Genomic DNA, 22,204 nt, shown 5'->3' with positions numbered 1-22,204 from the left:
GTGGAGGGGCACCGCACACGGCTTGGAACAATCAACTTGTGTGTCTTTGGGTGCCCCCCCCCCCGCCCCCGTATATAAAGGAGCAAGGGGGGAGGCCGGCCGGCCTTGGTGCGCCCTAAGGAGAGGAGGAATCCTCCTCCTAGTAGGAGTAGGATTCATCCTTTCCTAGTCCTACTAGGAAGGGGGAAGGGGGAAGGAAAGAGAGGGAGAGGGAGAGGGAAAGAGGGTCGCGCCCCCCTCCCCTAGTCCAATTCGGACTCCTCGTTGGAGGGGGCGCGCCACCTCCTGGGCTGCTGCCCTCTCTCTCCCCTCAGGCCCACTAAGGCCCAATACTTCCCCGGGGGGGTTCCGGTAACCCCTCCGGCACTCCGGTTTTTCCCGAAACCATTCGGAACACTTCCGGTGTCCGAATATAGCCGTCCAATATATCAATCTTTACGTATCGACCATTTCGAGACTCCTCTTCATGTCCGTGATCACATCCGGGACTCCGAACTAACTTCGGTACATCAAATCACATAAACTCATAATACCGATCGTCACCGAACGTTAAGCGTGCGGACCCTACGGGTTCGAGAACTATGTAGACATGACCGAGACTCGTCTCCGGTCAATAACCAATAGCGGAACCTGCATGCTCATATTGGCTCCTACATATTCTACGAAGATCTTTACCGGCGAGTCTCTTTACCCGTTCCGTAATGCATCATCCCGCAACTAACTCATTAGTTGCATTGCTTGCAAGGCTTATAGTGATGTGCATTACCGAGAGGGCCCAGAGATACCTCTCCGACAATCGGATTGACAAATCCAAGTCTCGATCTATGCCAACTCAACAAGTACCATCGGAGACACCTGTGGAGCACCTTTATAATCACCCAGTTACGTTGTGACGTTTGGTAGCACACAAAGTGTTCCTCCGGTGATCGGGAGTTGCATAATCTCATAGTCATAGGAACATGTATAAGTCATGAAGAAAGCAATAGCAGTAAACTAAAACGATCAAGTGCTAAGCTAACAGAATGGGTCAAGTCAATCACATCATTCTCCTAATCATGTGATCCAGTTTATCAAATGACAACTCATGTCTATGGTTAGGAAACTTTAACCATCTTTGATAAACGAGCTAGTCAAGTAGAGGCATACTAGTGACATTCTGTTTGTCTATGTATTCACACATGCATTATGTTTCCGGTTAATACAATTCTAGCATGAATAATAAACATTTATCATGAAATAAGGAAATAAATAATAACTTTATTATTGCCTCTAGGGCATATTTCCTTTAGTCTCCCACTTGCACTAGAGTCAATAATCTAGATTACACAGTAATGATTCTAACACCCATGGAGTCTTGGTGCTGATCATGTTTTGCTCGTGAGAGAGGCTTAGTCAACGGGTCTGCAACATTCAGATCCGTATGTATCTTGCAAATCTCTATGTCTCCCACCTGGACTTGATCGCGGATGGAATTGAAGCGTCTCTTGATGTGCTTGGTTCTCTTGTGAAATCTGGATTCCTTTGCCAAGGCAATTGCACCAGTATTGTCACAAAAGATTTTCATTGGACCCGATGCACTAGGTATGACACCTAGATCGGATACGAACTCCTTCATCCAGACTCCTTCATTTGCTTCTTCCGAAGCAGCTATGTACTCCGCTTCACACGTAGATCCCGCCATGACGCTTTGCTTAGAACTGCACCAACTGACAACTCCACCATTCAATAAAAACACGTATCCGGTTTGAGATTTAGAATCGTCTGCATCAGTGTCAGAGCTTGCATCGACGTAACCATTTACGACGAGCTCTTTGTCACCTCCATAAACGAGAAACATATCCTTAGTCCTTTTCAAGTATTTCAGGATGTTCTTGACCGTTGTCCAGTGATCCACTCCTGGATTACTTTGGTACCTCCTTGCTAAACTAATAGCAAGGCACACATCAGGTCTAGTACACAAAATTGCATACATGATAGAGCCTATGGCTGAAGCATAGGGAACATCTTTCATCTTCTCTCTATCTTCTGCAGTGGTCGGGCATTGAGTCTGACTCAACTTCACACCTTGTAATACATGCAACCTTTCTTTGCTTGATCCATTTTGAACTTCTTCAAAACTTTATCAAGGTATGTGCTTTGTGAAAGTCCAATTAAGCGTCTTGATCTATCTCTATAGATCTTGATGCCCCATATATAAGCAGCTTCACCAAGGTCTTTCATTGAAAAACTTTTATTCAAGTATCCTTTTATGCTATCCAGAAATTCTATATCATTTCCAATCAACAATATGTCATCCACATATAATATTAGAAATGCTACAGAGCTCCCACTCACTTTCTTGTAAATACATGCTTCTCCAAAAGTCTGTATAAAACCATATGCTTTGATCGCACTATCAAAACGTTTATTCCAACTCCGAGATGCTTGCACCAGTCCATAGATGGATCGCTGGAGTTTGCACACTTTGTTAGCATACTTTGGATTGATAAAACCTTCAGGTTGCATCATATACAACTCTTCTTCCAGAAATCCATTCAGGAATGCAGTCTTTACATCCATTTGCCAAATTTCATAATCATAAAATGCGGCAATTGCTAACATGATTCGAACGGACTTAAGCATCGCTACGGGTGAGAATGTCTCATCGTAGTCAACTCCTTGAACTTGTCAAAAACCTTTCGCAACAAGTCGAGCTTTGTAGACAGTAACATTACCGTCTGCGTCAGTCTTCTTCTTGAAGATCCATTTATTCTCGATGGCTTGCCGATCATCGGGCAAGTCAACCAAAGTCCATACTTTGTTCTCATACATGGATCCCATCTCAGATATCATGGGTTCAAGCCATTTTGCGGAATATGGGCTCATCATCGCTTCCTCATGGTTCGTAGGTTCGTCATGGTCAAGTAACATGACCTCCAGAACAGGATTACCGTACCACTCTGGTGCGGATCTTACTCTAGTTGACCTACGAGGTTCGGTAGTAACTTGATCTGAAGTTACATGATCATCATCACTAGCTTCCTCACTAATTGGTGTAGGAGTCACAGGAACAGTTTTCTGTGATGAACTACTTTCCAATAAGAGAGCAGGTACAGTTACCTCATCAAGTTCTACTTTCCTCCCACTCACTTCTTTCGAGAGAAACTCCTTCTCTAGAAAGGATCCATTCTTAGCAACGAATGTCTTGCCTTCGAATCTGTGATAGAAGGTGTACCCAACAGCCTCCTTTGGCTATCCTATGAAGACACATTTCTTCGATTTGGGTTTGAGCTTATCAGGTTGAAGCTTTTTCACATAAGCATTGCAGCCCCAAACTTTAAGAAACGACAACTTTGGTTTCTTGCCAAACCATAGTTCATAAGGTGTCGTCTCAACGGATTTAGATGGTGCCCTATTTAACGTGAATGCAGCCGTCTCTAAAGCATAAGCCCAAAACGATAGCGGTAAATCAGTAAGAGACATCATAGATCACACCATATCTAGTAAAGTACGATTACGACGTTCGGACACACCATTACGCTGTGGTGTTCCGGGTGGCGTGAGTTGCGAAACTATTCCGCATTGTTTCAAATGAAGATCAAACTCATAACTCAAATATTCTCCTCCATGATCAGATCGTAGAAACTTTATTTTCTTGTTACGATGATTTTCCACTTCACTCTGCAATTCTTTGAACTTTTCAAATATTTCAGACTTATGTTTCATTCAGTAGATATACCCATATCTCCTCAAATCATCTGTGAAGGTGAGAAAATAACGATACCCGCCGCGAGCCTGATATTCATCGGACCACATACATTAGTATGTATGATTTCCAACAAATCTGTTGCTCGCTCCATTGTTCCGGAGACCGGCGTTTTAGTCATCTTGCCCATGAGGCATGGTTCACAAGTACCAAGTGATTCATAATCAAGTGATTCCAAAAGTCCATCAAAATGGAGTTTCTTCATGCGCTTTACACCAATATGACCCAAACGGCAGTGCCACAAATAAGTTGCACTATCATTATCAACTCTGCATCTTTTGGCTTCAACATTATGAATATGTGTATTACTACTATCGAGATTCATCAAAAATAGACCACTCTTCAAGGGTGCATGACCATAAAAGATATTACTCATATAAATAGAACAACCATTGTTCTAAGATTTAAATGAATAACCGTATCGCATCAAACATGATCCAGATATAATGTTCATGCTTAACGCTGGCACCAAATAACAATTATTCAGGTCTAAAACTAATCTTGAAGGTAGATGTAGAGGTAGCGTGCCGACGGCGATCACATCGACTTTCGAACCATTTCCCACGCGCATCGTCACCTCGTCCTTAGCCAATCTTCGCTTAATCAGTAGTCCCTGTTTCGAGTTGCAAATATTAGCAATAGAACCAGTATTAAATACCCAGGTGCTACTGCGAGCTTTAGTAAGGTACACATCAATAACATGTATATCACATATACCTTTGTTCATCTTGCCATCCTTCTTATCCGCCAAATACTTGGGGCAGTTCCACTTCCAGTGGCCAGTCCCTTTGCAGTAGAAGCACTTAGTCTCAGGCTTGGGTCCAGACTTGGGTTTCTTCTCCTGAGCAGCAACTTGTTTGCCGTTCTTCTTGAAGTTCCCCTTCTTCTTCCCTTTACCCTTTTTTCTTGAAACTGGTGGTCTTATTGACCATCAACACTTGATGCTCCTTCTTGATTTCTACCTCCGCAGCCTTTAGCATCGCGAAGAGCTCAGGAATTGTCTTATCCATCCCTTGCATGTTATAGTTCATCACGAAGCTTTTGTAGCTTGGTGGCAGTGATTGAAGAATTCTGTCAATGACACTATCATCCGGAAGATTAACTCCCAGTTGAATCAAGTGATTGTTATACCCAGACATTTTGAGTATATGTTCACTGGCAGAACTATTCTCCTCCATCTTGCAGCTATAGAACTTATTGTTGACTTCATATCTCTCAATCCAGGCATTTGCTTGAAATATTAACTTCAACTCCTGGAACATCTCATATGCTCCATGACGTTCAAAACGTCGTTGAAGTCCCGGTTCTAAGCCGTAAAGCATGGCACACTGAACTATCGAGTAGTCATCAGCTTTGCTCTGCCAGACGTTCATAACATCTGGCGTTGCTCCTGCAGTGGGTTTGGCACCCAGCGGTGCTTCCAGGACGTAATTCTTCTGTGCAGCAATGAGGATAATCCTCAAGTTACGGACCCAGTCTGTGTAATTGCTACCATCATTTTCAACTTTGCTTTCTCAAGGAACGCATTTAAATTCAACGGAACAACAACACGGGCCATCTATCTACAACAACATAGACATGCAAAATACTATCAGGTACTAAGTTCATGATAAATTAAAGTTCAATGAATCAAATTACTTAAGAACTCCCATTTAGATAGACATCCCTCTAATCATCTAAGTGATCATGTGATCCATATCAACTAAACCATGTCCGATCATCACGTGAGATGGAGTAGTTTTCTATGGTGAACATCACTATGTTGATCATATCTACTATATGATTCACGCTCGACCTTTCGGTCTCAGTGTTCCGAGGCCATATCTGCATATGCTAGGCTCGTCAAGTTAAGCCAAGTATTTCTGCGTGTGCAAAACTGGCTTGCACCCGTTGTATATGAACGTAGAGCTTATCACACCCGATCATCACGTGGTGTCTCGGCACGACGAACTTTTGCAACGGTGCATACTCAGGGGGAACACATGTACCTTGAAATTTAGTGAGAGATCATCTTATAATGCTACCGTGAATCAAAGCAAAATAAGATGCATAAAAGATAAACATCACATGCAATCAATATAAGTGATATGATATGGCCATCATCATCTTGTGCCTCTGATCTCCATCTCCAAAGCACCGTCATGATCACCATCGTCACCGGCATGACACCTTGATCTCCATCGTAGTATCGTTGTTGTCTCACCAACTATTGCTTCTACGACTATCGCTACCGCTTAGTGATAAAGTAAAGCAATTACATGGCGATTGCATTTCATACAATAAAGCGACAACCATATGGCTCCTGCCAGTTGCCAATAACTTTGTTACAAAAGATGATCATCCCATACAATAAAATTTAGCATCATGTCTTTACCATATCACATCACAGCATGCACTGCAAAAACAAGTTAGACGTCCTCTACTTTGTTGTTGCAAGTTTTACGTGGATGCTACGGGCTAAGCAAGAACCGTTCTTACCTACGCATCAAAACCACAACGATATTTCGTCAAGTATGTGCTGTTTTAACCTTCACAAGGACCGAGCGTAGCCACACTCGATTCAACTAAACTTTGAGAAACTGACACCCGCCAGCCACCTGTGTGCGAAGCACATCGGTAGAACCAGTCTCGCGTAAGCGTACGTGTAATGTCGGTCCAGGCCGCTTCATCCAACAATACCGCCGAATCAATGTGTGACATGCTGGTAAGCAGTATGACTTGTATCGCCTACAACTCACTTGTGTTCTACTCGTGCATATAACATCTACGCATAAACCTGGCTCGGATGCCACTGTTGGGGAACGTAGTAATTTAAAAAAAATCCTACGCACACGCAAGATCATGGTGATGCATAGCAAGAAGAGGGGAGAGTGTAGTCCACGTACCCTCGTAGACCGAAAGCGGAAGCGTTATGACAACGCGGTTGATGTAGTCGTTCGTCTTCACGATCCGACCGATCCAAGTACCGAACGTACGGCACCTCCGAGTTCTGCACACGTTCAGCTCGATGATGTCCCACGAGCTCCGATCCAGCAGAGCTTCACGGGAGAGTTCCTTCAGCACGACGGCGTGATGACGGTGATGATGTTGCTACCGACGCAGGGCTTCGCCTAAGCACCGCTACGATATGACCGAGGTGGATTATGGTGGAGGGGGGAACCTCACACTGCTTGGAACAATCAACTTCTGTGTCTTTGGGTGCCCCCGCCCACTGTATATAAAGGAGCAAGGGGGGAGGCCGGCCGGCCTTGGTGCGCCCCAAGGAGAGGAGGAATCCTCCTCCTAGTAGGAGTAGGATTCATCCTTTCCTAGTCCTACTAGGAAGGGGGAAAGGGGGAGGAAAGAGAGGGAGAGGGAGAGGGAAAGAGGGGCTGCGCCCCCTCCCCTAGTCCAATTCAGACTCCTCATGGGAGGGGGTGCGCCACCTCCTGGGCTGCTGCCCTCTCTCTCCCCTCAGGCCCACTAAGGCCCAATACTTCCCCGGGGAGTTCCGGTAACCCCTCCGGCACTCCGGTTTTCTCCGAAACCATCCGGAACACTTCCGGTGTCCGAATATAGCCGTCCAATATATCAATCTTTACGTCTTGACCATTTCGAGACTCCTCTTCATGTCCGTGATCACATCCGGGATTCCGAACTACCTTCGGTACATCAAATCACATAAACTCATAATATCGATCATCACGGAACGTTAAGCGTGCAGACCCTACGGGTTCGAGAACTATGTAGACATGACCGAGACTCGTCTCCGGTCAATAACCAATAGCGGAACCTGGATGCTCATATTGGCTCCTACATATTCTACGAAGATCTTTATCGGTCAAACCGCATAACAACATATGTTGTTCCCTTTGTCATCGGTATGTTACTTGCCCGAGATTCGATCCTCGGTATCTCAATACCTAGCTCAATCTCGTTACCGGCAAGTCTCTTTACTCGTTCTGTAATGCATCATCCCGCAACTAACTCATTAGTTGCATTGCTTGCAAGGCTTATAGTGATGTGCATTACCGAGAGGGCCCAGAGATACCTCTCTGTCAATCGGAGTGACAAATCCAAGTCTCGATCTATGCCAACTCAACAAGTACCATCGGAGACACCTGTGGAGCACCTTTATAATCACCCAGTTACGTTGTGACGTTTGGTAGCACACAAAGTGTTCCTCCGGTAATCGGGAGTTGCATAATCTCATAGTCATAGGAACATGTATAAGTCATGAAGAAAGCAATAGCAGTAGATCATGGTGAACGTAGTAATTTCAAAAAAAATCCTACGCACACGCAAGATCATGGTGATGCATAGCAACGAGAGGGGAGAGTGTCGTCCACGTACCCTCGTAGATCGTAAGCGGAAGCGTTATGACAACGCGGTTGATGTAGTCGTATGTCTTCACGATCGACCGATCCTAGTACCGAACATACGGCACCTCCGTGATCTGCACACGTTCAGCTCGGTGACGTCCCACGAACTCACGATCCAGTAGAGCTTTGAGGGAGAGTTCCGTCAGCACGACGGTGTGATGATGGTGTTGATGAAGCTACCGACGTAGGGCTTCGCCTAAGCACCGCTACAATATAACTGAGGTGGATTATGGTGGAGGGGGGAACCGCACACGGCTAAAAGATCAACTGATCAACTTGTGTGTCTATGGGGAGCCCTCCTCCCCCGTATATAAAGGAGTGGAAGAGGGGGGAGGGCCGGCCCTCCTATGGCACGCCCTGGAGGAGTCCTACTCCCACCGGGAGTAGGATTCCCCCCTTCCATGAGTAGGAGTAGGAGGGAAGGAAGGAGGAGAGAGGGGGAAGGAAAAAGGGGGCGCCCCCCCTTCCTTGTCCAATTCGGACTAGATGGGGGAGGGGGCACGCGGCTGATACGTCTCCAACGTATCTATAATTTTTGATTGCTCCATGCTATTATATATTCTGTTTTGGATGATTAATGGGCTTATTTATACACTTTTATATTATTTTTCAGACTAACCTATTAACCCAAGGCCCAGTGCAAATTGCTGTTTTTTTTTTGCCTATTTCACCGTTTCGCAGAAAAGGAATATCAAACGGAGTCCAAACGGAATGAAACCTTCGGGACCGTGATTTTTGGAACAAACGTGATCCAGAGGACTTGGAGTGGACGTCAAGCAATCAATGAGGAGGCCACGAGGCAGGGGGCGCGCCTACCCCCCTGGGCGTGCCCTCCGCCCTCGTGGGCCCCTTGTGTCCACCGACCTACTTCTAACTCCTATATATACCTACGTACCCCGAAACCATCCAGGAGCACCACGAAAACCTAATTCCACCGCCGCAACCTTCTGTACCCGTGAGATCCCATCTTGGGGCCTTTTCCGGCGCTCTACCGGAGGGGGCATCGATCACGGAGGGCTTCTACATCAACACCATAGCCTCTCCGATGATGTGTTAGTAGTTTACCACAGACCTTCGGGTCCATAGTTATTAGCTAGATGGCTTCTTCTCTCTCTTTGGATCTCAATACAAAGTTCTCCCCGATCTTCTTGGAGATCTATTTGATGTAACTCTTTTTGCGGTGTGTTTGTCGAGATCCGATGAATTGTTGGTTTATGAGCAAGATTATCTATGAACAATATTTGAATCTTCTCTGAATTATTTTATGTATGATTGGTTATCTTTGCAAGTCTCTTTGAATTATCAGTTTGGTTTGGCCTACTAGATTGATCTTTCTTGCAATGGGAGAAGTGCTTAGCTTTGGGTTCAATCATGCGGTGCTCGATCCCAGTGACAGTAGGGGAAACGACACGTATTGTATTGTTGCCATCGAGGATAAAAAGATGGGGTTTATATCATATTGCTTGAGTTTATCCCTCTACATCATGTCATCTTGCCTAATGCGTTACTCTGTTCTTATGAACTTAATACTCTAGATGCTTGCTGGATTGCGGTCGATGTGTGGAGTAATAGTAGTAGATGCAGGCAGGAGTCGGTCTACTTGCTGTGGACGTGATGCCTATATACATGATCATGCCTAGATATTCTCATAATTATGCACTTTTCTATCAATTGCTCGAAAGTAATTTGTTCACCCACCGTAATACTTATGCTATCTTGAGAGAAGCCACTAGTGAAACCTATGGCCCCCGGGTCTATTCTCCATCATATTAATCTCCCGTCAACTATCTATTTGTGTCGCCGTTTATTTTGCTTTCTTTACTTTTCGTCTTTATCGTAAAAATACCAAAAATATTATCTTATCATCTATATCAGATCTCACTTTTCCAAGTGGCCGTGAAGGGATTGACAACCCCTTTATCGCGTTGGTTGCAAGGTTCTTATTTGTTTGTGTAGGTACGAGGGACTTGCGTGTGGCGTCCTACTGGATTGATACCTTGCTTCTAAAAAACTTAGGGAAATACTTATGCTACTTTGCTGCATCACCCTTTCCTCTTCAAGGAAAAAACAAACGCATGCTCAAGAGGAAGCAGCGGCCTGCCCTGGCCACCCCTCCTCTTCTCCACTAAGGCCCAATAGGCCCATTACACTCCCCGGGGGGTTCCGGTAACCCCCCGGTACTCCGGTATTTGTCCGAACTTACCCGGAACCCTTCCGAAGTCCAAACATAGTCATCCAATTTATCGATCTTTATGTCTCAACCATTTCGAGACTCCTCGTCATGTCCGTGATCATATCTGGAACTCTGAACTACCTTCAGTGCATCAAAACACATAAACTCATATTACCGATCGTCACCAAACGTTAAACATGCGGACCCTATGGGTTCAAGAACCATGTAGACATGACAGAGACACGTCTCCGGTCAATAACCAATAGCGGAATCTGGATGCTCATATTGGCTCCTACATATTCTATGAAGATCTTTATCGGTCAAACCGCATAACAACATACGTTGTTCCCTTTGTCATCGGTATGTTACTTACCCGAGATTCGATCGTCGGTATCTCAATAACTAGTTCAATCTCGTTACCGGCAAGTCCCTTTACTCGTTCCGTAATACATCATCCCGCAACTAACTCATTAGTTACATTGCTTGCAAGGCTTATAGTGATGTGCATTACCGAGAGGGCCCAGAGATACCTCTCCGACAATCGGAGTGACAAATCCTAATCTCGATCTATGCCAACTCAGCGTCAGTCTTCTTCTTGAAGATCGATTTATTCTCGATGGCTTGCTGATCATCGGGCAAGTCAACCAAAGTCCAGACTTTGTTCTCATACATGGATCCCATCTCAGATTTCATGGCCTCAAGCCATGGCTTGCTTCATGATAGTTCGTAGGTTCATCATGGTCAAGCAAGATGACCTCCAGAACAGGATTACCGTACCACTCTGGTGCGGATCTTACTCTGGTTGACCTACGAGGTTTGATAGTAACTTGATCTGAAGTTACATGATCATCATCATGAGCTTCCTCGCTAATTGGTGTAGGAGTCACAGGAACAGATTTCTGTGATGAACTAATTTCCAATAAGGGAGTAGGTACAGTTACCTCATCAAGTTCTACTTTCCTCCCACTCACTTCTTTCGAGAGAAACTCCTTCTCTAGAAAGGATCCATTCTTAGCAACGAATGTCTTGCCTTCGGATCTGTGATAGAAGGTGTACCCAACAGTCTCCTTTGGGTATCCTATGAAGACACATTTCTCCGATTTGGGTTCGAGCTTATCAGGTTGAAGCTTTTTCACATAAGCATCATAGCCCCAAACTTTAAGAAACGACAACTTTGGTTTCTTGCCAAACCACAGTTCATAAGGCGTCGTCTTAACGGATTTAGATGGTGCCCTATTTGACGTGAATGCAACCGTCTCTAAAGCATAACCCCAAAACGATAGCGGTAAATCAGTAAGAGACATCATAGATCACACCATATCTAGTAAAGTACGATTACAAGTTCGGACACAGCATTACGCTGTGGTGTTCCGGGTGGCGTGAGTTGCGAAACTATTCCGCATTGTTTCAAATGAAGACCAAACTCGTAACTCAAATATTCTCCTCCACGATCAGATCGTAGAAACTTTATTTTCTTATTACAATGATTTCCCACTTCACTCTGAAATTCTTTGAACTTTTCAAATGTTTCAGACTTATGTTTCATTAACGATACTCGCCGCGAGCTTCAACATTCATCGGACCACATACATCAGTATGTATGATTTCCAACAAATCTGTTGCTCGCTCCATTGTTCCGTAGAACGGCGTTTTAGTCATCTTGCCCATGAGGCATGGTTCGCAAGTACCAAGTGATTCATAATCAAGTGATTCCAAAAGTCCATCAGAATGGAGTTTCTTCATGCGCTTTATACCAATATGACCTAATCGGCAGTGCCACAGATAAGTTGCACTATCATTATCAACTCTACATCTTTTGGCTTCAATATTATGAATATGTGTATCACTAAATCGAGATTCATCAAAAATAGACCACTCTTCAAGGGTGCATGACCATAAAAGATATTACTCATATAAATAGAACATCAATTATTCTCGGATTTAAATGAATAACCGTCTCGCATCAAGATCCAGATATAATGTTCATGCTCAACACTGGCACCAAATAACAATTATTCAGGTCTAAAACTAATCCCGAAGGTAGATGTAGAGGTAGCGTGCCGACCGCGATCACATCGACTTTGGAACCATTTCCCGCGCGCATCGTCACCTCGTCCTTAGCCAATCTTCGCTTAATCCGTAGTCCCTGTTTCAAGTTGCAAATATTAGCAACCGAACCAGTATCAAATACCCAGGTGCTACTGCGAGCATTAGTAAGGTAAACATCAATAACATGTATATCACATATACCTTTGTTCACCTTGCCATCCTTCTTATCCGCCATATACTTGGGGCAGTTCCGCTTCCAGTGACGAGTCCCTTTGCAGTAGAAGCACTTAGTCTCAGGCTTAGGTCCAGACTTGGGCGTCTTCACTTGAGTAGCAACTTGTTTGCCGTTCTTCTTGAAGTTCCCCTTCTTCCCTTTACCCTTTTTCTTGAAACTGGTGGTCTTGTTGACCATCACGCTTGATGCTCCTTCTTGATTTCTACCTCCGCAGCCTTTAGCATCGTGAAGAGCTCGTGAATTGTCTTATCCATCCCTTGCATATTATAGTTCATCACGAAGCTCTTGTAGCTTGGTGGCAGTGATTGAAGAATTCTGTCAATGACACTATCATCCGGAAGATTAACTCCCAGTTGAATCAAGTGATTGTTATACCCAGACATTTTGAGTATATGCTCACTGACAGAACTATTTTCCTCCATCTTGCAGCTGTAGAGCTTATTGGAGACTTCATATCTCTCAATCCGGGCATTTGCTTGAAATATTAACTTCAACTCCTGGAACATCTCATATGCTCCATGATGTTCAAAACGTCGTTGAAGTCCCGGTTCTAAGCCGTAAAGCATGGCACACTGAACTATCGAGTAGTCATCAACTTTGCTCTGCCAGACATTCATAACATCTGGTGTTGCTCCTGCAGCGGGTTTGGCACCTAGCGGTGCTTCCAGGACGTAATTCTTCTGTGCAGCAATGAGGATAATTCTCAAGTTATGTACTGACCCGACCTCAGATGGTCAAGTCTCTGTGCTTAAGTGTCATCCCTGGATCGATAGGCTGACACACACAGTACTCAAGGATTTATAACAGAGGTAAATCACATGTATAAAGTAACGTAAATACTATTATTACATCAATCCAAATAGCGGAAGTAACAACAAGGTTGTGGATTCCCATCAACACCAACGGCAAAGTTGAGTGTAGAAATCGTAACCCTAACATATCACTTACTCGTCGTAAGATTCCTGCAACATGAGACGTTGCAGCCATATAGGTTAGTACATTGAATGTATTGGCAAATTCACACCATAGAGCAATGCTGAATAATGGCTATCACTACATGCATATTTGGCTGGTGGAAAAGCTCTATGGTTATAATGTTTTTGCGAAAAGCCAATTTTTCCCTACTGCAAAGGAATATATTTTATTTAACTACAAAGTTTGTTGAAAACATTGAGAAGGTTCCTCCAACTCAATCCCAAATTAACATCAATAACCCAACAAATTATTTAGGGATAATTAGATTTATGCCCCTAGTTGTGTCCCACTCGTCTGTTTTACCCCTAATTCCCAAAAGTCACCGGTTCTATCTAAGTCACTTTGATCCTCGTATGCTTTTGCCCTTTGACCGTCAGTTTGAAAACTTCATAACTAATTCATACAAAATCAAAAAAATGCAAATAAGATACCAAAATGTTCAGAAAAACATCACCTATATGTCAGTGTCATTTGCATTCATGAAAAAAGTGTTGGAATGTGCACATCCGAGTTTTAGCTCTTTTGATACCACCATGAATAGTAAACTCTAAAAAATCAAAAAAAATCAAAAAAATTATGGTGGCAAAGAACGACAAGTGTTCTAAGTGCTTGCCAAGTCTCATTAGGGAACGACATTCGTGGAAGTCGTGGCAAAAAAATATATTTTGGAGTGCTGATTGTTTTTCTTGCCGCGGCACCCACGAATGTTATTCCCTGATGAAACTTGGCTGGCACTTAAAACATTTGTCATTCTTTGCCACCAAATTATTTTTGAATTTTTTTGAACTTTTTTAGATTTTACTATTCATGGTGGTAGCATATGAGCTAAAACTCGAATGGGCACTTTCCAACACTTTTTTCATGAATGCAAATGACACTGACATATAGGTGATGTTTTTCTGAACATTTTGGTATCTTATTTGCATTTTTCTGATTTAGTATGAATTAGTTATGAAGTTTTCAAACTGACGGTCAAACGGTCAAAGGGCAAAAGCATAAGAGGAGCAAAGTGATTTGGACAGAACCGGTGACTTTTGGGAATTAGGGGTAAAACAGACGAGTGGGACAGAACTAGGGGCATAAATCTAATTATCCCAATTATTTAAGTAACGTGATGAGATCAACACGATAATTCAAGAACCAGATACTCAAGATGTCCGTAACCGGGGACACGGCTAATCATGATTAGTTTGTACACTCTGCAGAGGTTTGCACACTTTTCCCCACAAGTCTCGATCTCCTCCGTTGGATTTCTCGCACTACATGGTGTTTGAGAAACGGATGACCGAGACACAGTCTTTCAGAAACATTAACTCTTTACTCTAGGTGGACAGTTACACCTACTTTCCCCTACATCTGCTAGCCCACCACTGAAAGAGGTCATGCAACATACTCAACTATGCTAGAGCCCATAATAGCTTGTGGCTGCACACGGAAGTTTCTAGCATGCATAATCTTATGATCCCTTTGAGCCTGGGTGGCATTCCATAGGGTGATCACACGGGTCCTCCGGGATCCCCTTGGGCAAGCACTGGGTTCTCCAGGTGCCCGGGCAGACCACTGGGTGCTCCAGGGTGCCCCTACCATTCCACCCAGATGTGTATTAAAGTAGCCACCTTAAGTTAACCATTAATAATAACTCTCACATCTGTCATGAATCACTCAAATCAAACCACGTCTACGAGCATAACATAGCAGTATAAGCATAACATAGTAACTCCTAGGGTTTGAATGCAGGACATAGGTTCCTCCTGAGGGAGTCCTGGACTAAGGGGTCCTCGGGCGTCCGGCCTGTTAGCCATGGGCCGGACTGATGGGCTGTGAAGATACGAAGACCGAAGACTGCACCCGTGTCCGGATGGGACTCTCCTTGGCATGGAAGGAAAGCTCGGCGACCGAATATGTAGATTCCTTTCTTTGTAACCGACCTTGTGTAACCCTAGATCCTCCCGGTGTCTATATAAACCGGAGGACTTAGTCCGGAAACAGAGATACTTATTACCATAGTCATACAGGCTAGACTTCTAGGGTTTAGCCATTACGATCTCGCGGTAGATCAACTCTTGTGATACTCATATCCATCAAGATCAATCAAGCAGGAAGTAGGGTACTACCTCCATAGAGAGGGCCCGAACCTGGGTAAACATCATGTCCCCTGTCTCCTGTTACCATCGACCTTAGACGCACAGTTCGGGACCCCCTACCCGAGATCCGCCGGTTTGACACCGACATTGGTGCTTTCATTGAGAGTTCCACTGTGCCGTCTCCAAAAGGTTCGATGGCCCCTTCAATCGTCAACAATGACGCTGTCCAAGGAGAAACCTTCCTCCCCGAACAGATCTTCGTGTTCGGCGGCTTCGCACTGCGGGCCAACTCGTTTGGCCACCTGGAGCAGATCGATAGCTATGCCCCTGGCCATCAGGTCGGATTTGGGAGCTTGAATTACGTTGCGGACATCCTGGAGATTTGATCTTCGCCGGATTCAAGACTGCGGCGACCGCTCCTGGTCACCTTGACGAACATGACCTAAATCTGTCGTCAGACCGCATCCAGGAGATAGCTCATGTGACCACTCCGGCCTTAGATCCAGAGCACACTGCGGCATCCAAGGATCGGAGGCTCGACCCCACCGCGGAGGCCACAGATTCCCCGGTGTTGGAGCTGCACATGGACTTAACCTCACACAATATCCGTGTCACCGGAATTCCGGACTCGTCTGTGGCTATAAGTTCCGAACCATGTGAGCCCGCGGACGCCGAACTTGATCGCTCATCGATCTTCGAATTCAGCGCCGCAGACATCTTCCAGCATTTGCCTTTGGCGATGTGCTAAACTCATTAAAGAGCCTATCCTTGGCGGGGGACTCACAACCGAACTCCGTACGGTTCGGACTAGGGGTTGATGATCGAGAATTTTGCTTCCCACCCGCCACCCACTTCATAGCCACTGTCGAGGACTTAACCGACACGCTTGAATATGAATCCAAAGACATCGACGGTATGGATGACGATGCCAATGAGGAGCAAGACCAAAATCCGCCATTTATTGGATGCTGGACGGCCACTTCTTCGTACGATGTGTACATGGTGGATACACCCAAAACAACCAACGACGATGACAAAGAAAATCCAGTCGAGAATAAACCTCCTGAGACACAGCAAAAACGTCGGCGTCCTCGGCACTGCTAAGTCACGTCGTTCAAAAGACAGCAATGCTGGCACCGGTGAAAACAATACTCCGGATGATTCCGAAAACAATGAAGACCTTGCTGAGGTAACATCCGACCAGGAGGAGCAAGAAAACTGGCAAGCTAGCCCCAACGAACAGGCCAGGCCCAACGACTCGGAGGATGGTAGTTACTGTCCGCTCTCCGAGGATGAGGAAAGCCTCGGCAACGAAGATTTCATCGTGCCTGAGGAACCTCTCGAGCAGGAGCGCTTCAAGCGCCAGCTATTAGCAACGGCAAGGAGCCTGAAAAAGAAACAGTAGCAGCTTCAAGCTGACCAAGATCTACTCATCGACAGATGGACTGATGTCCTGGCAGCCGAAGAATACAGCCTCAGGCGCCCAGCCAAGAGTTACCCAAAGCGAAGGCTGCTACCCCAGTTCGATGAAGAGGCGTTGGAGCTCATACCTCCCGCGCGTAATGCGGTCGGGACAGTGCGGCGGACCGACTACCACGTGGACGGGATAGGGCGGCAGCTCAGGCCGAACAGCAGCCTGCCCCACCGCCTCATAAAAATAGAGACGAAACAGCTCGGGGTCACACATACGACCTCCGGCAGACCCTGGATAGTAGACCAGGACATACCCGATCGATTTACGGATCAGGAGGACATCCCTCAACACGCGATGATGGCTACCTATTCGGGCGTGACAAACCTAGTCACACCCGAGCCAATAACCGCAGACGAACTCCATCAGAGCTATGGCGCAATGCGCCAGATATAGAGGCGCCGCACACCCTCTATGCTTCACTGATGAAGTAATGGACCATGAATTCCCCGAAGGGTTCAAACCCGTCAATATTGAATCATACGACGGAACAACCGATCCCGCGGTATGGATTGAAGATTTTATTCTCCACATTCACATGGCCCGCGGAGATGACCTCCATGCTATCAAATACCTCCCACTAAAGCTCAAAGGGCCAGCCCAACACTGGTTAAACAGCCTGCCTGAAAATTCCATCGGCAACTGGGAGGACTTGGAGGAAGCTTTTCTTGACAACTTCAAAGGTACATACGTCCGACCACCAGACGCCGATGACTTAAGTCACATAGTCCAACAGCCTGGAGAGTCAGCCAGGAAATTCTGGACTAGATTCCTAACTAAAAAGAACCAGATCATCGACTGTCCGGATGCCGAAGCCCTAGCGGCCTTTAAGCATAGCATCTGTGACGAATGGCTCGCCCGCTCGGCCAAGAAAAGCCCAAATCTATGGCAGCCCTCATGGCACTCATGACCCGCTTTTGCGCGGGTGAGGATAGGTTGCTGGCTCGTAGCAAAAACACAGCCAGCGAGACGGGCCCCTCCGAGGTCAAAAACAGCAACGGCAAGCTCCGACGTAACAGACACAAGCGCCGAAGCAATGGTGATAATACCGATGACACCACAGTTAATGCCGGATTCAGCGGCTCCAAGTCGGGTCAGCGGAAAAGCCATATAACAGGAACGGTCAGGGACCATCCAGCTTGGACCGCATACTCGATCGTCCGTGCCAGATACATGGCACCCCAGACAAACCAGCCAATCATACCAACAGGGATTGTTGGGTCTTCAAACAGGCCGGCAAGTTAAACACCGAAAACAAGGAAAAGGGATCGCAAAGTGAGGACAATGACGAAGAGCCCCGGCAACCGAACTCAGGGGGGCAGAAGAAGTTCCCCCCTCAAGTCAAAACGGTGAACATGATATATGCTACACACATCCCCAAAAGGGAGCGCAAGCGCGCACTAAGGGACGTTTATGCGATAGAGCCAGTCGCCCCAAAATTCAACCCATGGTCATCATCCCCGATCACTTTTGATCGTCGGGATCATCCGACCAGTATCCGGCATGGCGGATCAGCCGCACTAGTCCTGGACCCAATCATTGATGGATTCCACCTAACGCGAGTCCTCATGGACGGTGGTAGCAGCCTCAATCTGCTCTATCAAGACACAGTGCGCAAAATGGGCATTAATCCATCAAGGATCAAGCCAACAAAGACTACCTTCAAAGGAGTCATACCAGGTGTAGAGCCCGCTGTATGGGCTCAATCACACTAGAGGTTGTCTTTGGATCCCCCGAAAACTTCCAAAGCGAGGAGTTAATCTTCAACATCGTCCCATTTCGCAGTGGTTATCACGCACTGCTCGGACGGACTGCATTCTCTCGGTTCAATGCGGTGCCGCACTATGCTTATCTTAAGCTTAAGATGCCCGGTCCACGCGGCGTCATAACGGTCAACGGAAACATGGAACGCTCCCTCCGTACAGAGGAGCACACCGCCACCCTAGCAGCAGAAGTACAGAGCGGCCTTCTCAAGCAGAACCGTAATCCGGCTGCCGAGCCCCTGGATATCGTAAAGAGGGTCCGGACTACGCTGCTCCAGGACAGCTCAGCTCATCAAGAGCTCGACTAGCAATTTGGCCTCCGTCCCAGCCCCGATCAGGTAGTGGCATTTGTACCACGCGTGCATAATTACACACTAGAAATCCCATGGGCATCAACGGAGGCACAACTAGCTTGTGACCCACAGTTCGGCTCGACCGATACCGGACACACATATACTCTCACTATTTCCTTTTTCCTTTTCCAGGTTTATTTTACATAGGCCTTCTTTGACGGCCCGACTACCGGTCCTGTCAAAGGATAAAAACACCAGGATGGCAAGAAGCAAAGACGTATAGGGGAAGCTCTAGAGGTCAATTCAACGACCACTCTACTTGTTGTTAGGACCCACACGCAGCTCGCCTTTGGTCATGGCATGATAAATAGCCGGTTGCTTATCGCACTATTTGTATTAATGCACTTTGACGCGTTAACCCAATTATAATGGAAGCAGTTCGCGGTTCAAGTTTAAGGGCCCCAGATATCACCTCTGCTTTCTTTCTGTTTTCCTTTAATAACTTATCTTCTAGCACCCGTACACTTTGGTACGTTTCATATTCGCCAGGGGCTCCCCGGCGCCCCACAATACGGACACAAAGTCCGAACACTCTTTATAGTATAGTTCGGCACCCCGAATTTAGCATTTTATGCATTGGCTCCGAATCATGTCTTTGGTCAATAGTTGGGTTGCCTGGCTCCTGTGCTTGCTACCTTACGTTCCGCTATATCGGCTAAGGTAGCAAATGGAGAACTACTATGATTGTGCCCTGGTTTATCCAACGGAGCACCTCAGTAGAGAAAGCCGAAAACTGACTGTCATGATGGAGCGAGAACCGGTCATCTATTCGGAGGTTGCAAATCGTTGGAGATTTCTTCCGCATTGCACGAAGGATCGGTACTTCTCGATCAGACGCTTATAGCACTCTAGTTCGGAAACTAGGGGCTGCGTCCATGTTTTTATTGTCGAACTCCTATGGCTAAGTGAGGGAGTTAAAGCCGAATAGTCTGGTTGCCTAGTTCGTTGCGCTAAACAACTCCTTCAAGGACCATATAATTGGATCAAGATTGTTTAGATTCCATCCCGAACACCTCCGTACTACGTATGTGGGGGCAGAAGCTGACGACTGGCCAACCCTCAGATTTCATATAACATGGCCGCACAGGAGGTAAAATTAAAAACATAACAATCATTATATTACAAACCCACCTTGTTTCACCATACAAGGCAAAGACAATACGAATGTATTCATTCGAAAATAATGTCCTACCCACACTGCGTTGCTACAATGCGAGACCCCTCCAGGACATCCGCAAAATAGCGCTCAGGTGTGCAGTGCTCCTTGCCCTCTGCCGGCCCCCTGGCCAGCTCGACGACGTTCATCTTCACCCACCACATCTTGCAACGGGCGAAGGCCATACGCGAACCTTCAATACAGGCCGATCGCTTGACGATATCCAGCCGAGGAAAGGCATTCACCAGCCGCCTCACGAGTCCGAAGTAGCTGCCGGGCATAGCTTCGGCTGGCCATAGCCGGATTATCAAATCCTTCATGGCTAGTTCGGCCACCCTATGCAGCTCCACCAGCTGTTTCAGCTGATCGGTGAAGGGCACGGGATGCTCTGGCGCAAGATATTGCGACTAGAATAGCTTCTCCGTGGGGCTCCCTTCTTCGGCTCGGAAGAACTCTGCGGTGTCGGACATACTTCGCGGCAGATCAACAAAAGCCCCTGGAGAACTCCGAATCAGGGTTAGTAAAAGATACTTCCTCTTCGCATATTTGCTTTGCATACTGAATGCCTTACCCGCCGCGATTTTCCTCGCCTCTTGGACCTCTTGGAGGGCGCCCTTAGCCTCGTTCCGGGCCGTCTCCGTGCTCTGACGAGCCTTGGAGAGTTCGGCCTCTTTAGCCGATGAGTCACGATCCAAGATCCCACACTTCTTCACCGCGTCATGGAGCTCTTGTTGGACCTCGTTAACCCGGGCCTTGAGCTTCTTACAGGCAGCCTGCTCCTTGACGGCCTTCCCCTCGGCTTCGACCAGAGCCTTTTTCAGGGCCTCGACCTCGGTCGTTGCTCCTATTCATATCAAGACACTCCGGTCAATATATAACATCCTACTCTTTCCAAATACTTCTTGGGTTATTACATACCTTAATTCTCCTGGAGCTGCCTCTTCACCTGGCCGAGCTCCTCCTCGGCCTTCTCCAGTCTCCGCTTAAGTTCGGAGACTTCGGCAGCATGTGAGGCCGCGGACAGCAGCGACGCCTGCATATTCATTCCCAACAAATAGTTTCATACAATTAAGGATTGACCCTCTGTCTGGCTTTTCTTTCCGAACACCGAACAGTGTCTCAGGGGCTACTGACTATATTGGGATTTTTGTGTCGCTTACCTCAAAACCTGTCAGCAGGCTGCTGCAGGCTTCGGTCAGTCCGCTCTTGGCGGACTGGACCCTCTCAATCACCGTACCCATAAGGATACGGTGCTCGTCCACAATGGAGGCACCTCGAAGCGCCTCCATCAGATTATCCGGTGCCCCTTGTTGGACAGGGCCACTGGTGGAATGGGCGCACCCCCCTCTTTCAAAGGAGGTCGCTCGCCGGATTCTAGAGCCGTATGGGTCTCCGTAATCATATTTAGCTGAGGGCCGAACTGAATACGACCCTCCTCGCCAGTCTCCGTGGGGATTTGCTCCCCCGTGTGTCCGGCGGTAGAGGTTTCGCCCTCTGGCGCCCCCTTGACAGCGTCCGGAGCCTCTCCTCGGCCTGGAGCGGTCCTTCGGGACAACACCTCGGTGTCGTCCATGGCCTTGGGAGAGTGAGCGGTCGGCGGTGACATGCTCGCCATCTCCTTGGAGTCCAGCGAACCGCCTGATGAGGATTGCTGGAAGCTGTCGTGGGCCGGACTGAAATAACACAACTAACCATGTTAATACAATGAGGAAAAGAGGTTGGATATATGGATATGCATGAATCGTAGTACTTACAATGCGGCCTGAGGCTTAGCGCGGGAGCGGCGCTCCGGACTACTGTCGACATCCCATACGGAGTTATCCGCAAGGGAGCCCTTCC

This window comes from Triticum aestivum, chromosome 3D (assembly GCF_018294505.1).
Source record: "Triticum aestivum cultivar Chinese Spring chromosome 3D, IWGSC CS RefSeq v2.1, whole genome shotgun sequence".
In the NCBI taxonomy this organism is placed as follows: domain Eukaryota; kingdom Viridiplantae; phylum Streptophyta; class Magnoliopsida; order Poales; family Poaceae; genus Triticum; species Triticum aestivum.
The sequence above is the reverse complement of the archived record's forward strand: the minus strand, read 5'-3'. Positions refer to the sequence as shown.